Here is a 15,126-nt window from a genome sequence, read left to right on the forward strand (position 1 = left end):
GACCTGTTCTCACTTTCTGACGATCAGCTCAGTATGTGTGTGACATTTATTACATGCACACGCATGCACACACACACACACACAGAATTGCACTAATATTTTACATAGCATTTTTCTTTAAAATCTTCCCTCTTTCCAGCATCCTCAGCAAATGGTGCAGAGATAACCAGATGTCCCCACGCGAAGGAGTGACGTTGCAGCCCTGCCGCGCTTCATATGCAAAAATCATGCAAAAAGGACCAAAGACCTAAGCATAAAAGCCATAAAAAGTGTAGAAGAAAACACAGCGGTAACTCTTCACGACCTTGGGTTTGGCAATGATTTCTAGATATGATGTGAGCACAAGCAGCGAAAGGGAAAATAGATAAATCGGATTTCATTGCATTAAGATCAGTGCCCCCACGGACATCACAGGGAGAGGGAGACACCAGTGGGAGGAACCTCGGGACAGATAGGGTCTGGTATCTGCAATATAAAGGACTCCCACAGATCTACAATAAAATGTAAAATAACCCAATTTTAAATGAGCAAAAGACTGAAGCATTTTTCCAAAGAAGATACGCAAAGGGCCAAAAAGCAGCAACATCAAGCAGTCACGGGGAAACTCGAATCAAAACCAGGATGAGATACCACTCCCTAGTCACCAAAATGGCTGCAATCAGCAGTAAAGGAAGAGGCAGCCTGTGGGGTAGCAGGCAAGGCCACTGCCCGCAGCCACAGCATCCCTCGTGGGCGCTGGTTCAAGTCCTGGCTGCTCCGCGCCTGATCAGGCTCCCTGCTAATGCACCTGGGAAAGCAGCGGAAGCAGACGCTGGGGCCCCTGCACCTGCGTGGGAGACCCTGAAGAAGCTCCTGGCTCCCGGCTTTGGCCTGGCCCAGCCTTGACTCTTTAGGACACTTGCAGAGTGAACCAGCGGATGGAAGACCTCTCTCTCTGTCTCTCCCTCTCTCTCTGTTAACTCTTTGAAATAAATCTTTTTTAAAAAGAAAATTAAAGCCCAACGCACCAAAATTTGTGAGGTGCAGGTAGACACGGTTTGGAGGGGACTGTGCTATGTTGAATATGCAATATCAAACAGAAGGCAGTTTTTTTTTTTTTTTTTTTTTTTTTTTACAATTTATTTATTTGAAAGAGCTACAGAGAGAGGGAGAGACAGACAGAGAAAGATTGTCTATCCGCTGGTTCACTCCCCAGGTGGCTGCAACAGCTGGGACTGAACCAGGCCAAATCAGGAGCTGGGAGCCTCCTCCAGCTCTCACACGTGAGTGCAGGGGCCCAAGCACATTAGCAGAGAGCTGGATTGGAAGTGGAGCAGCCAGGACTTGAACCAGTGCCCACATGGGGTGCCGGCACTGCAGGTGGTGACTTTACCAGCCCCAAACGGAAGGCAGTTTTACTATCAGTCGTCTAAGCTTCTTCCTTAGGAAACTGAAACACAAAGAACAAAGAAAGCAGAAGAGAAGAAGCAGTGAGAATTAGAGCAGAAATCAGTGAAATTGAAAGCAGGAAATTATTACAGAAGAACCAACACTATCAAAAGCAGGTCCTAGCCAACCTAGAAAGGCGAGGAAAGAAGACACAAGTTACTAACACCAGTGGTGAAACAGGGGCCGTTCCTACGGAGCACGTGGACCTTAAAAGGACAATAAAGGAGGGGCCGGTGCTGTGCGCAGCATGTTAACGCCCTGGCCTGCAGTGCCAGCATCCCATATGGACGCCGGTTCGAGACCCGGCTGCTCCACTTCCGATCCAGCTCTCGGCTATGGCCTGGAAAAGCAGCAGAGGATGGCCCTAGTCCTTGGGCCCCTGCACCCACGTGGGAGACCCAGAAGAAGCTCCTGGCTCCTGGCTTCAGATCGGTGCAGCTCCGGCTGTTGCGGCCAATTGGGGAGTGAACCAGCAGACGGAAGACCTCTCTCTCTCTCTCTCTCTCTCTCTCTGCCTCTCCTCTCTCTGTGTAACTCTGACTTTCAAATAAATAAATAAATATTTGTTTTAAAAAAAAGGATAATAAAGGAATACTGTGAACAACTCTATACTTAGGGATTTGATAACTTAAATAAAATGGGCCAATTCCTCGAAAGACACAATCTACCAAAATCATCAAAGAAACAAATGAACTGGCTACGCCTGTACTTCATACCTTTCCAAACCAGAAGCCCCGATGGATCCCTGGTGAATTCTACCAAAGATTAATGGAAGAAATTATAGCCGTTCTGTCCAATCCCTTTCAGAGGCTGGAAGCAGAAGAAATACTTCCTAACTCATCCTGGAAAGCCAACATTATGTTAATACCAAAGCCAGACAAAAACATTGCAAGAAAGGAAAGCTTGGGGCCGGCGCTGTGGTGTAGAGGGTAAAGCTGCTGCCTGCAGTGCTGGCATCCCATATGGGCACTGGTTTGAGTCTTGGCTGCTCCACTTCCCATCCAGCTCTTGGCTAACTCACCTGGGAAAGCATCAGAGGATGGTTCAAGTCCTTGGGCCCCTGCACCCATGTGGGAGATCCAGAAGAAGCTCCTGGCTCCTGGCCCAGCTCTGGGAGTGAACCAGTGGATGAAAGACCTCTCTCCCTCTCTCTCCCTCTGCCTCTCTATAACTCCAACTTTCAAATAAATAAATAAATCTTAAAAAAAAAGGAAAGCTACAGACCAATATCTCTCATGAGCATACATGTGAAAATACTCAACAAAATATTAGTATAATGAATCCAACAACTTATAGAAGGAATGCAAGGCTGATTCAACAGCTGTGGGGATTTTTGTTTTTGTTTTGTTAAAGTCACCTTTTTTCCCCTCAAATTTATTTTCATTTTATTTGAAAGGCAGAGAGCGAGCGAGCGACAGATCTTCTATCCCCAAATGCCCACGACAGCCACGGCGGAACCAGGCCGAAGTCAGGAGCTGGAACTCAGTTAGGGTCTCCCATGTGGGTGGCAGGGATCTAAGCAGCTGAGCCGTGCCCTGCTGCCTCCCAGGGTGGCCGTTAGCAGGCAGCTGGAATTGGAAGTGGACCTGGGACTCCACCCAGGCACCCTGGTATAGAATGCAGGCACCCCACGCTGTGTCCTAGCTGCTGAGCCGGAAGCCCACGCCAGGGCTCAACATTTGAATATCAATTCATGCGACTCATCGGGTCAATAGAAGAAAAAGCAAAATCACACAATCAGACCAGTAGGTGAAGAAAAGACATTTGACAAAATCTAATACCCTTCAGCATAAAAATTCTCGGTGAACTGAGGCCACAGGGGCCGTCCTCAGCTGGAGACAGAACATTCGCACTGAGGACACTGGCTCACTCCCCAAATGTCCACACTGGCTCTTTCCCTCTAAGATCGGGACTAAGCCAAGGATGTCTCCTCCGACGGCTCCTCTCACATCACACTGGAGGGCCCTGCGGATGCGACAAAACGAGAAAAGACTGGGAAGTAAGAAATGAAACTGCCTCTGTGTACAGAAGACACGCTACCCATGCAGAACACCTAGTGGGTCAGCACCACAGCTTCTGGAATGGACCCCCAACCACAGCAGGTGTGTAGTTGTGTAGGATACAAGGTCAGTACACAACAGTCATGGCTTCCCTATATCCAGCAACGAACACACGGAATTTCTTTTTAATGTTTGCATTTATTATTTATTTATTTATTTATTTATTTATAGTTGAGAGAGAGATCTTCTATTCATTGGTTTACTTCCCAAACTCCTGCAATGGCTGGGACTAGGCCAGCTGCAGTCAGGAGCCTGGAACTTCATCCGAGTCTCCCACGTGGTGGCAGAGACCCAAGACTTGAGCCACGATCTGCTACTTCCCAGGGTGGGCGTGAGCAGGACGCTGGGTAGGGGGTGGAGGCGGGACGCAGTCCCAGGCACTCGGAGAGCAGATGCGGGCATCCCAAGCAGCTGCTCCACCTGCTTTGCCACAATGCCCGATCCAACATGTGGAGCTTGGTGGTTTTTTTATTTTTTTATTTTTATTTTTTTTATTTTTAAGGCAGAGTTACAGAGAGGCAGAGAGAGAGAAAGAGGTCTTCCATCCGCTGGTTCACTTTCCAAATGGCCACAATGGCCAGAGTAGGACCGATCCGAAGCCAGGAGCCAGGAGCTTCTTCTGGGTCTCCCACGTGGGTGCAGGGGCCGAAGGACTTGGGCCATCTTCTACTGATTTCTCAGGCCATAGCAGAGAGCTGGATCGGAAGTGGAGAAGCTGGGACTTGAACCAGCGCCTATATGAGATGCCGGCTCTGCAGGCAGCTGCTTTACCTACTATACCACTGTGTCATCCCCTGAGCCCTAAGTTTTCAAGTGTGAACCCACAATTGCTCTTTTAAAATTCTTTGAAAATCTTTTTAAAATTATTGATTGAAACCTGCAACATTAGTGCCGCGGGTGCGGAGACAGCCTCCAAGGAGGATGAACCCTGGAAGCACTGTGGTTGGTGGAGGAAGGGTCCCTGTACTGTGGGACCCTTTTACATGGGGGTCCCAGGAGGCACCTGTGGAGACAGACCCTAACCCTAACCCTAACCCTAACAGCAGGTGGGCCAGTGGCTGCAAGGGTGTGGAGAAGAGGGAGGGGTGGGGGATGACAGCTCAAAGATGCGGGTATCTGGGCAGCAAAGAGGGTGTTCTGGAATTAGTGGCAAGGGTTGTGTGGCTTCGTGAACACACGAGAAGCCGACGAGCTCACACACTGAAGGGTATTTATTTATTTATTTATTTTCGACAGGCAGAGTGGACAGTGAGAGAGAGAGAGACCAAGAGAAAGGTCTTCCTTTGCCATTGGTTCACCCCCCAATGGCCGCCGTGACTGGCGTGCTGCGGCCAGCGCACCGCGCTGATCCGATGGCAGGAGCCAGGTGCTTCTCCTGGTCTCCCATACGGGCGTAGGACACAAGGACCTGGGCCATCCTCCACTGCACTCCCGGGCCACAGCACAGGGCTGGCCTGGAAGAGGAGCAACCGGGACAGAATCCAGCGCCCTGACCGGGACTAGAACCCAGTGTGCCGGCGCCGCAAGGTGGAGGATTAGCCTAGTGAACCGCGGCGCCGGCCGGGCTTTTATTTTTTTTAAAAAAATATTTATTTATGGCTGGCGCTGTTTCTCACTTGGCTAATCCTCCACCTGCAGCGCTGGCATCCTATATGGGCGCCGGTTCTAGTTCTGGTTGCCTCTCTTCCTGTCCAGCTCTCTGCTGTGGAATACTGTGAGGGAGTGCAGTGGAGGATGGCCCAAGTGCTTGGGCCCTGCACCCACATGGGAGACCAGGAGGAAGCTCCTGGCTTCAGCCTGGCACAGCCCTTGGTGTTGCAGCCATTTGGGGAGTGAACCAGCAGATGGGAGATCTCTCTCTCTCTCTCTCTCTCTCTCTCTCTCTCTCTCTCTCCTTCTCTCTGTCACTCTGCCTTTCAAATAAATAAATAAATCTTTAAAAAAAAATCACAATTAAGAACAAGACCAGGGTCGTCCCCAGACAGAGGCAAGCCCCTGGCAAAGCCCGTGTGAAACTGGGGAGGGGGTGCTGGGCCCTGTCCCAGCCTCACTGGAGGTTTCACAAGCACCTCAGCCCGGGGACCCAACGTGTGTGACCGTGCAGCATGGAGCAGGACTCGTGGAAGTGCCACGGCGCTCAAAGCCCACGGAAGGGCCCCCCAAAGCCATTTCCTCCGCACCGTGGAAGGCAGGGGGAAACCTAGGCTGCGGAGCGAGGAGCCGAGAGAGAAAGGGGGAAAAGGAACCGGAGGTGAAGTGGTGCTCCACACCCTCGCAGTGAGACGGGCCAGGGTGTGGGAGGGCGAGATGCCAAGTGCAGGGGAGAGGCGGAGATACAAGGAGCCTGCGCCACAGTGGACGGCAATGCGCAAGTGCTTGCATCCACACACACACGCACACACACGCACACACATGCACACATGTGCCACACGTGCACATGCACAGGGCCACACATGTAGACATGCATACGTGCTGCATACACTACACACATGCACATGCACATATACCACACACGTGCACGTGCACACATGCCACACATGCACACGCAGGCCCAGACAACTACACACAAAAGCCCCCGCACACTAGCACACATGCCCAGGTGTGTAGAAAAGGCACTGTTCTGAGCACTAAGGGTGGGGAGGAACCACGTAACCCACAGGTGAAAACCCCCAAGGCCCCCCAGAAGAGTCCTTTTGTGAGGACCCAGCATGGTCAGGGCCGCGGCAGCAGGGCACGGGCGGGTCCCCCGCCCCGGCTCACCTGCAGGGGGCACCCGGCCCTCACTTCCTGGTCCCCACAGGGCCTAGGACTTGGGCCTGGCACAAAACGGGGTTCACTCTCCCTTGCTCCCTCTCTCCCTCTCTCCCTCTCTCTTTCTCTCCTTCTCTTCCTCTCTCCCTTTCTCCCTCTCTCCCTCTCTCCCTCGCTCGCCATCTCAGCCTCACACACACACATGCTCACCAGCATTCACACTCACGCACACGGCACCCCTGAGCGCAGGGCAGGGGAGGTGCAGCTGTGGTCCCCAGAAGGGACGGGCATGATCTAGGAAGATCCTCACGCAGCCCACGCTGACCACTCCGGAAGCACGGGGGCCCCATCTCCCCACAGGCTTGCGGCCCAGTCTGCTGGACTGGTAGTCCCTGCCTCTCATCTGTGCCCCAGCCACCCCCCCGAAGCCACTGCTGGCCCTCACGCATCACGGAGCTCCCCCAGCACGGCAGCCCCCCCCCCGCCGGGAGAAGCCCCCAGCTGAGCGTCTTCGGGCTTTGCTGCCCGAACTTCAACCAAGCCTGATTTCTTTCTTTCTTTCTTTCTTTCTTTCTTTCTTTCTTTCTTAAGATTTATTTATTTATTTATTTATTTGAAAGGCAGAGTTACAGACAGAGAAGGAGAGACTGAAAGAGAGAGAGAGGTCTTCTACCTGCTGGTTCACTCCCCAAATGGCCTCAATGGCTGGGGCTAGGGCTGGGCCAAAGCCAGAATCCAGGAGCTCCATCTGGGTCTCCCACGTGGGTGCAGGGACCCAAGCACTTGGGCCATCATCTGCTGCCTCCCCAGACGCATTAGCAGGGAGCTGGATTGGAAGAGGAGCAGCCAGGACTTGAACCAATGCCCATATGGGATGCCGGCGCTGCAGGTGGCAGCTTTACCCATTGTGCCACAATGCGGCCTCCCAGGCTGGTTTCTTTCAGGTCCTCTATGTGACAACTGAGAAATAGCTGCCACGTTCTGATCCAGCCATGGCAAGGGGTTTGTTCTGGAGTGAGGTGGTACCGCGAGGTCTGGAGTGGGGAGGGCACGTTGGCCATTTCCGGCCTCCTGAGCCCCTGTCCAAACAGCGGGCCCTGCAGGAGCACGGCTTTGTGAGCAGCAGGTCCGGCCGGAAGGGAGCAGTGGCCAGGAGGAGCGGCCACAGGAGCCCATGCCCACGCAGGGTCACAGGACACTGTCCACTGTCTGGGGGACGGGCCTGTGGGGACGGACTGCAGGCATCCATGGCCCCAGGTCTGCCCCTGGCCCGGGCTCCCCTCTCCCTTCTCCTTCCCCCCTCCCCAGGGTAGGTAAGCTGCGGGCTCGTGGAGCCCCTGCCGGCAGCCACCAGCACCACCACAACCCCTGCCACCCCGCCCAGGCCCACTCTGATGGCCACAGCCAGGGGAAGGGAGCCAGCGGCAGTGCCCCCTTTCCCTGAGGGAGCCAAAGGCAAACTGTGCTCCCCAGCCCTCACCCAGCCTCCCCCCTTCCCACCCACCCCAGCTCTGCGTCTGAAGCCCAGGAGGAGGAGGAGGGGGAGATGGGGGCCTGTGCTCTCCTGAGCCCTTGTCACCGCCCCGTGACGCCACTTCTGCCTTTGGGGATGGAAAGGTCGGCCACTTGTCACCACTGGGGCTGAGGTTGAGCCGGGCCCTGGATTTCCACCTGTCCCCGCCGCCCTGAGACTCCCACCCTGGGGGGCGCATCAGGATGCTCGGACCCCACCCAGACCTGCTGCAGGCTCCCCCCTGCCCTGGGCCTGAACGGGACTCCTGGGCCCCCTGGCCCCCAGCCCCTCGCCAGGTGGGACTCACTTCCTCAGGCATGAGCCCAAGAACCAGTGGAGGGGGATGGGGTTCTGCAGATCTGTGCAGCACTGAGCAAGCAACGCAGCCTTTCTGAGCCTGAGAGAAGGGTGGGCCGTGTAAGCCGCCTCTTGGGACACCTGCATCCCATGTCAGAGTGCCTGGGATCGAGTCCCGCCTCCACTTTGGATAGAGCTTCCTGCTAACGCGCCTTAGAGGCAGCAGACGCTGGCCCAAGTGCTTGGGTCCCTGCCATCCACACAGGAGACACACATGGAGTTCCTGGATTCTGTCTCTGGCCTGGCTCAGCCCCAAATTTCAAAGGTAGAAGGGAGATCTCTCTCTATTTCTCTCCTCTTTCTGTGTGTTACTCTGTCTTTCCAATAAATTAAAATAAATAAATAGATTCATTTTAAAAATATTTATTTTATTTACTGGAAAGGCAGAGTTACAGAGAGAGACAGAGAGAGAGACAGGTCCTCCACCCAGTGGTTCACTCCCCAGATGGCCACAACAGCTGGGGTTGGGCTGGGCTGAAGCCAGGAGCCAGGAGCTTCTTCCAGGTCTCCCACTTGGCTGCAGGGGCCCAAGGACTTGGGTCATTTTCTGCTGCTTTCCCAGGCACATTAGCAGGGAGCTGGATTGGAAGTGGAGCAGCTGGAACTCGAACTGGCCCCCATATGGGATGCCAGCACTGCAGGCAGTGGCTTGACCTCCTACGCCACAACACTGGCCCCTAAATAAGTAAATTTTAAAGTGAGGCTAACCCTGGCGTTTAATTGTAGAGGCCGTGAAGGAAACATGAGCTAATTCAGCAGCAGCCAGCACAGTCTCAGTCTTGGGCCGCCGTTGCCCTGGGGGCAGTGAGCCCGCTGTTGGCCGCCACCTTGCCTGCCTCCAGGCTAGGATCTCTGCTTACCTCATTGGCCGACTACCCTTGTCACTCAGGGTTGCACAGCCCACACACTGCACAAAGTGGTGGTGCTGGAACGCAGGCCAGGGCTTGTCCTCCAGCAGCAGCCCAGCCACCCTGAGAACGCAGTGGCCGGTGTGTGGCTCCCAGTACCTCCCTGCCAGGGCCCCGCCTCCCCACCCGTGGAGGCCCACCCAGTCTTGGGCGTCTCCCTGTCACCATTGTCACTGCTGGGGTTGGCAGGCAGCGCCCAGGGAGGACAGGAAGTGGCTTCAGGGGGGTGGAAGAGAAAGGGTCTCATAGATGGGGCCTTTGAACTTGGCGTGTGATGTGTTGGTCCTGGAGCACTAGGGCAGCCTTAGGGCTGTGGGGCAGTTAGGGACAAGGCCCCGTCTCCCAGCGGTGAAATGCACCTGCACTCTACGGCCTCTGGCATCTCTCTCTATTTACCTCTCACCTGTCTAGCTATCACCTATCTCCACCTGCCTATCTCTGCATCTCTCTCGCTATCATCTATAGCGAGATGAGACTCCTACCCTACATATAGGGTATATCCTCATCATTGATCGCCCATCTATCTCCATTTCTATGGCTATCTGTCAGCTATCTGTTATCTACTCTGTATCTCTCTATCAATCATCCGTCACCTGTCTGTAACCTGATGGGTGAGACAGATGTGGCCAAGCAGTGACCATGCCCCTGTGCAGGGTGGGGTGTGATTTCGGCTCAGCGGCTGTGGCACCTTTGTGGTGTGTTTGAAGCTGTTCATATCTCAGGCGAGCACACCACGTCTGGGGAGAGAGGCCCCCTCGGGGGGTCAGCCAGGAGGGACGCTCCTGGGCAGGTCCCCAGCTCCTGTGTGTGTGTGCAGGGCCAGGTCTCCCCAGGGTGACACAGGAGAGCCACTCAGAACCCAGTGCCGGCTCCGTCTCCGTCTCCGACCCAGCCCAGGGAAGCCCAGGTCCCCGTCTGTCTGGCAGCCTCGGGGAAAACTAGAGGGAGAACGGCACAGAGGGGAGTTCCCGGCAGCAGCTGGCGGCGGGCGCCTGAGAGCTGCGCCTTGAATGTGACCATGACCGTGACCGTGGCCGTGGCCGTGGCCGTGGAGCTGTGAAGAGACGCAGGCTGCAGATCCACGGCTTCCAGAAGGGGCTGTGGGCAGCGCCCAGAGTTCCCCGCGAGACGGAATCAAACGGTCAGTCCACACCACTGCAAAATGTCTAACAGTGTCAGGCAGTGTCTTCCGGGGTACCTGATTGCTGTGTCTCTAGAGAAAGATCTGGAAGGAAGGCGGCCCCTGGACTGCTGTGGCACTTGCCGCCGGAGACACCGCCCTTTCCACAGCGAATCATCGGCGTGGACTGGAGCCTGCGTGACCTACGGTGACTGCGCCCCAGGTGCTGTGGCGACGCGGACCCTCAGCCAGCCTCTCCCGAGGCTCCCCCGCGCCTGCTCACTCCTTCAGCCCACACACGACTCAGTCCCCGCGGGGGTGGCAGCTTTCCTGGTGGGCAGAGCCGGGTCAGCTCCTGCTCAAGGCAGCGCTGGCATTTAACCCCTGGGGTCCCTCCTGCTGGTGGCCCCTCCACAGCTGTCTCCGTGGTTCCCCCCCGGCCTAGAGCTGCTGAGGCCCAGAGGCTAACGTGTGCTCTTCTCTCCTTGGAGCTAAGGAGGCTGCCACCTGTCACAGAGCCACAGCACACACACGCACAACAGCAGGCCTGGAGCTCGGCCCGAGGCCCAGAGGCAGGAAGGGCCTGGAGCCCGGATGGGGCCAGGGCCGGAGACCTGGCAGGGGGAGGGGGACAATGAGGCCGTCCTATGCCCCTTGGAGCTGCTGGCCCTGGCCTCCCCACGTGGGGAGACCGACTCCTGCAAACCTGCCTGCTTCCCCACCCCAGTCCCCGGGTATGGAGAGGTGGAGCCCACCTGGGGACCCTGCTGTGGGCGGGACCAGGTGACCCTGAGCTCACTCCGTTCCCAGCATCACCCGGCTCTGGACAGAGCTGTCACACTGCCTTAGAGCCACACCTGACAGTTCTGAGAGCAAGTGCCTGGCCTAGTGGCACAGCAGGTTAGGACACCACCTATGACACCGGCATCCCATATGAGTGCTGACTCGTGTCCCAGTTCCCACTCCAATCCAGCTCCCTGCTAATGTGCCTGGGGAAGCAGTGCAAGACGGTCCAAGTGCTTGGGCCCCTGCACCCACGTGGGAGACCCCAAAGTAGCTCCTGGCTTCACCTGGCCCAGGCTCAGCTATTGCAGCCATCTGGGGAGTGAACCAGCAGATGGAAGACCTCTCTCTGTCTCTTTCTCTCTCTCTCTCTCTCTCTCTCTCTCTCTCTTCCTATCTTATCTCTGTCTCTTCCTATCTCTCTGTAACTCTACCTTTCAAATAAATAAATATTTTTTAAAAATATTCTGAAGATAAGGAGTGGCTCAACACCTAGGCGGCGGCGGAGGGGTGGGCACTGGTGTGTGTGTTGGCAGGATAAGACCTGGGGCGTGAAATTGTGGGTTTTTTATTTTCTTCTTTGTACTTTCCCACCATTTCCAGATTTTTGTACAGTGAACGCATGTCATTGTTATAATTAGACAAAAGAAAAAAATCCTGTACTTTTTCTTTGCTCTCGGAGACAGCGAGCACCCGTCACAGGAAGTCGTTTAGCAGTGAGTGCAAAATGTGCAAAAGTTGTTAAACCAAGAAGAGGAAGTGGGAGAGGGAGAGAAGGGGACAAGCAGTACTTTCCGGGGGCTCCCGTGTGGCAAGTGGGGGGCCAGGAATGCTGCTGCCACTATCTCGAGTCCCCACCCCTGCCCTGGGCCCTGGGTGAAGGAACCCACTGTACCAATGGGGACGTCGAAGCACAGAGAGGGAGAGGGACCTCCCGAGTACCCTGGGCCGGAGCATGGCCAGGCTGAGACGCAAGCCTTCCCGCAGCCCAGCCCCTGCCCTGGCCAGGAGGCAGAAAGTGCACCTGCAAAACCAGTTTCACGTGCACACGCACAGGGGAGGAGAGGCGCTGGTTCCCCCCCCCCCACCGAGGCACGGGGTCCCCCAGGCGCCACGCAGGCGTGGGAACCCGCAGTGGAAGAGGCCTTGGTTGTCGCCCGTTTTCTTGATGATGGGGGTCATCTGCAAGTTCCGGGGACCCCGCTTGCCCGAGGTAGACAGAGTGACGCCGACTTGAGCTCTCATGGCGCTGGAAACTGTTACCACCCCTGCAGAAGGCATGACCACGAATGGGCTGCAGCCTCGGATGCAGGACTTCCATTCCCACTCCAGAAACATGAGGGAGGCGCCACGCGCAGCCACGTCCACGCCAGGGTCAACCACAGCGGCTGAGGGTTTCCAAGGCAGCAGTGTGAAGGGAGCAGTGGCACACAGCGGTGTGTGTGTCCTGTCTGACTTGGTGACCACAGGACCCGACGGAAGCCACCAGGCACAACTTGCGAGGAGAGGGCACGGAAGCATTGCACCTCCTGCCTCGGTCTCTTTCTCACACACCCCCCCCCCCCCGCTCCAAGAAGTCCGTCACCGCTCATGCAGAAACTCACACCATGCGTGGGAAGACCCGCGGGGAGGGCAGCAGCGGCCTCGGCCCAGCCCCGCAGGGACCCTGAGCAGAAGCAGCGGGCGCCAGGGAGTGCATGCTTTGATGCCAGAACCAAGCCCAGCCAAATTCCTCGATGCTGCAGGAGTCAGGGGCTGCCTTCAGCGGGGGCCAGTGACGGCACAGGTCAGGAGGGGCCTTCGGGCTGGAGCTGGTCCCGTGGGCGTGCCTTGCCAGTCTGAGCACTGGGTTCATCCGGACTCTTGTGGATTTCAATTTGAAATGCTTGTTTTTGCTTTAAAATGTTTCCAAGTTGGGGCCGGCGCTGTGGCCTGGGGGGGGGGGGGGTAAAGCTGCCACCTGCGGTGCTAGCATCCCATATGGACGACGGTTCGAATCCTGGCTGCTCTACTTCCAATCCAGCTCTCTGCTGTGGCCTGGGAAAGCAGTGGGAGATGGTCCAAGTGCTTGGGCCCCTGCACCCACCTGGGAGACCCAGAAGAAGCTCCTGGCTCCTGGCTTCGGATCAGCGCAGCTCTAGCAGTTGTGACCATCTGGGGAGTGAACCAGTGGATGGAAGACCTCTCTCTCTCTCTCTTTCTCTGTCTCTCTGCCTCTCTGTAACTCTGCCTTTGAAATAAATAAATAAATAAAGCTTTAAAAATGTTTTCAAGCTATGTTTTCATTGTCACTGTCTAAAATCCAGACTCTGGGGACGGTGTTGTGGCACAATGGGTTAAGCTGCTGCCTGCAATGCCAGCATCTGTACAACACCTGGTTCAAGTCCCCGTGGCTCCACCTCCGATCCAGCTCTCTGCTATGGCCTGGAAAGCAGTGAAGATGCCCCAAGTGCTTGGGCCCCTGCACCCATGTGCAGATCCAGGCTCTGGTGTCAGCCCGGCCCAGACCTGGTCTTCCATCCACTGGTTCACTCCCCAAATGGCCACAAAAGCTGGAGCTGGGCCGATCCTAAACCAGGAGCCAGGAGCTTCTTCCGGGTCTCCCACACAGGTGCAGGGGCCCAAGTGTTTGGGCCATCTTCCACTGCTTTCCTAGTGGAGAGCTGGATCGGAAGATGAGCAGCCAGGGCTGGAACTGGAGCCCATATGGGATGATGACGCTGCAGGAGGAGGATTAACCTACTGGTCCACAGCACCAGGCTCTAAATAAACCTTCTTATTTATTATTTTTTTCTGACAGGCAGAGTGGACAGTGAGAGAGAGAGACAGAGAGAAGGTCTTCCTTTTGCCGTTGGTTCACCCTCCAATGGCCGCCACCGCCGGCGCGCTGCGGCCGGCGCACCGCGCTGATCCGATGGCAGGAGCCAGGTGCTTCTCCTGGTCTCCCATGGGGTGCAGGGCCCAAGCACCTGGGCCATCCTCCACTGCACTCCCTGGCCACAGCAGAGAGCTGGCCTGGAAGAGGGGCAACCGGGACAGAATCTGGCGCCCCGACTGGGACTAGAACCCGGTGTGCCGGCGCCGCAGGAGGAGGATTAGCCTAGTGAGCCGTGGCGCTGGCTAAATAAACCTTTTTAAAATAAAAAAGAACATGTCAACACTTGTGGACAACCCGTGGTCGGCCAAACGGGCTGAACCAGGAAGGCGCCCACTGTGACTTCCAGCCCTGCGAAACACACAGGTGGAAGGCGGGGCGGAAAGATGGACCGTTTGCATCGGGAGGCAGGAACCCTGGGTCACTCCGAAATACTGAAGTATGTCTGGGCTGGCAGGTTAAGCCACTGCCTGTGACTCCAGCGTCCCATATGGGCTCCAGTCCAAGGTCCTGCTGCTCCACTTCCCATCCAGCTTCCTGCTAATGCACCTGGGAAAGCCGCAGAGGATGGCCCGAGTACAAGACCCAGATGGAGTTCCAGCCTCCTGGCTTCAGCCTCACCCAGCCCCCGCCTTTGGGGCTATGTGTGCAGTGAAGCAGCACATGGAAGATCTCTCTGTGTCTCTTTCTCTCTAGGTAACTCTGCCTCTCAAATAAAATAAATATTTTTTAAAAAATTAAAATAGAAGAACTGACATGCTGAAGTCTATCAGAATGCCTGGCACTGCCTTGGTCGAGAGCACGAGGAGCCGACCGCGGCGGAAGCCGCTGCGCGCGCTGCGTGAGCTGGCGGGAACAGCTTTCCTACACCGCAGTGTGGCCGCCCGGAGGGCTGCTGCCCGTGTCCCGGCCGTTCCAGTGCGGTTCCTCCAGCAGGCGGCTGGAGCTTGGGGCCTGGTGGGCAGGTGGATGGCGGCCGCAGGGGGCGGGCACACAGCTGGATCCCTGCGCCATGAAGCTGAATAAGTGCGGGGGGAGGCTGCAGGGTCCTCCCGGGACATCGCCCCCAAGTGCCCCGCACAGGTGCAGGCTCCGGGACAGCGCAGAGAATTCCCGAACCCGCTTTCCTGAGCAGGCGCGGCATTCGGGGTCACCTGAAGGCGCAGAGCCCGCTGGCGGCCCCTCCTGCCTGCCGCCCCCTTGCTCAGAAACCTTCCGTGGCTCCCGCCTGCCGGTGACGTCACAGCACAGCCGAGGCTGTGGGTCAGGTGCCAAGGCGCGAAGCCTGTGTCGGAGACCCCCCCCCCCCCCGCACCGAGCCCCTGCCCCGG

The sequence above is a fragment of the Oryctolagus cuniculus genome, chromosome 7, assembly GCF_051225735.1.
Source record: "Oryctolagus cuniculus isolate XC-2025 breed Fujian yellow rabbit chromosome 7, ASM5122573v1, whole genome shotgun sequence".
NCBI lineage: Eukaryota > Metazoa > Chordata > Mammalia > Lagomorpha > Leporidae > Oryctolagus > Oryctolagus cuniculus.